We start from the raw sequence: 2,296 nt of genomic DNA, 5'->3' as shown, positions 1-2,296 counted from the left end.
CAGTAGTCTTCCTTGGTTCCACTTCTACTTCATGCTGCTCTACTTCTTTCTCAGCCCCAGCTTCTTCCGTCAACACTTGAGTTCGTTCGGGATTCGCAACCTTTCCAGACCTCAAGGTAATTGTCTTTACCTGCTCCTTGGCTTCCCTCTTTCCTGGTACTTTAGTATCACTAGGTAGTGTACTAGGCTGATGATTTAGCAAGGCATTGGCAATTTGCCCAATTTGATTTTCCAAGGTCTTGATAGAAACAGCTTGGCTCTTACACATAAGCTTCAAATCCTCTAATTTAGATTTTTCATTAGCTTGTTGCAGCTGAAGTTGCTGTCTTGGTGGATATTGCGGTTGCTGAAAACCAGGGGGGTTGTACTGCTTAGCTGGGTACTGGTGATAAGGCTGTTGAACCGCATTCGGAGCATTGCTCCAGCTGAAATTAGGATGGTTGCGGTTATTAGGATGATAGGTGGCTGGAACAGGTTGCTGCGATCGCTGAAAATTGCTCACGAACTGAGTTGATTCACTACAAATAGGCCACTGATCAGTCTCATGGGCACCAGCACAAAGCTCACAGACACTAGTGATTTGATTAACTCCATAATTAGCCAAAGAGTCCACCTTTATCATCAAAGCTTTAAGTAAGGTAGCTATAGCAGTTGTTGTGTCCAACTCCAGAATTCCTGCTACTTTTCCCTGAGAGTCCCTGGGAAGGATTCTGGTATTCATTAGCAGCCATCAGTTAAATCAATTCATAAGCTTCATTGTAGCTTTTAGCCCACAAGGCTCCTCCTAATGCTGCATCGAGCATGGGTCTAGAAGTAGCACCCAATCCATTGTAGAAACAATTTATAATCATTCAATCAGGCATGCCATGGTGTGGGCACTTCCTTAGCATCTCCTTATATCGATCCCAAGCCTCACACAGAGATTCTCCAGTTTGCTGAGCAAACTGAGTAAGAGCATTCCTGATTGCAGCAGTCTTCGCTATAGGGAAGAATTTAGTGAGAAACTTTTGAGCAAGATCCTCCCATGTGGTGATAAACCCCGGTGGTAGAGAATATAACCAGCACTTCGCTTTGTCTCTCAGAGAGAATGGGAAGAGTCACAGCTTGATAGCATCTTCAGTCACACCATTGAACTTGAAAGTATCGCAGATCTCGATGAAATCCTTAATGTGCATGTTGGGGTCTTCTGTAGGAGAACCCCCAAACTGAACTGAGTTCTGTATCATCTGAATCGTGATTGACTTGATCTCAAAAGTGTTAGCCGAGATGGCTAGTCTGATGATGTTTGACTGAATATCATTGATCTTAGGCTGAGAGTAGTCCATCAGAGCCTTAGAAATTTCTGCTTGATCACCCATCACTACTAAAACTGGTTCTTTGACTTTCTTTTCTTCTTCTACCTTCTCTTCTTCTTCAAAAACTTCCCTCCGAACCATTACAGCTTCTTCCTTGGCTTGATCCATATTTATCTTACGAGACCGAGAACGCGTATGCATACACGCTCGCTAGAGTACCTGAAATAAGACAAGGGAACAGATAAGTAACAATGTCCGAGTCAATGAACTTTAACGACCACTGATGAAAAACACATAAACTAAAAATTAACACTGCAGTCCCCGGCAGCGGCGCCAAAAACTTGTTAGTCGCTAAACACGTGCTAATAATACACGCAAGTATACGCGTTCACAAGTAATATAGAATTAATTCTAGTTCATTCCCACAGGGACTAGTTCAGGTTTAGTTCAATTTATGCAACTATAAAAACTGTATGATTATCACTCAATGCTAAGACAAATAACAAATTGGGTTTTGATTAAATTAAGAGATTATACTAAATAGCATTAACTAAGAGAATAAGATTGATTGAATTAATATATATGACAAACATGGGATTCTAACTTCATTAAGTATTTCATTCAATAGTGTCGTCGTTCTTAATCTTAGCATGTAATGGTGATGACACTAATCAGATAACACGAAACTGATAGATGCCAACTTTCATTGCATGAATACCATACTACCAGACATCCACAAAAGAGATAGAAGCTGAATAGACACCAATTTTATTGAGACACTATATGTCTATAGAATTTGACAACATAACGGTTTAAGCACAAGTTATCTATCTTGATTACATAGGGTAAGTAAGATGGTTAAAATTACCCATGAATCATGCATAACAATACATGAACCTATGCTAGCGTGGCAAGTTCTAAATCCTTATTCATTTTCGCTTCATTAAGAATTAATACACTATCTTATAAGTTCGCGACGCTCATAAGACGAATAAGCGCAA

At 40.2% G+C, this 2,296-nt stretch overlaps 1 non-coding gene across 1 annotated transcript; it reads left to right on the top strand.

Annotated features, from left to right (window-relative positions):
- The first annotated feature begins 861 nt into the window (after positions 1-861).
- LOC141699219 (small nucleolar RNA R71) lies at positions 862-968 on the top strand. Its single transcript, XR_012565697.1, has one exon. It is a non-coding gene; the product is annotated as a small nucleolar RNA R71 (small nucleolar RNA).
- The last annotated feature ends 1,328 nt before the right edge of the window (positions 969-2,296 follow it).

This window comes from Apium graveolens, chromosome 11, assembly GCF_009905375.1.
Source record: "Apium graveolens cultivar Ventura chromosome 11, ASM990537v1, whole genome shotgun sequence".
Classification (NCBI taxonomy): domain Eukaryota; kingdom Viridiplantae; phylum Streptophyta; class Magnoliopsida; order Apiales; family Apiaceae; genus Apium; species Apium graveolens.
Note: the sequence above shows the minus strand (reverse complement) of the source record. Positions and strands in the feature narration are given on the sequence as shown.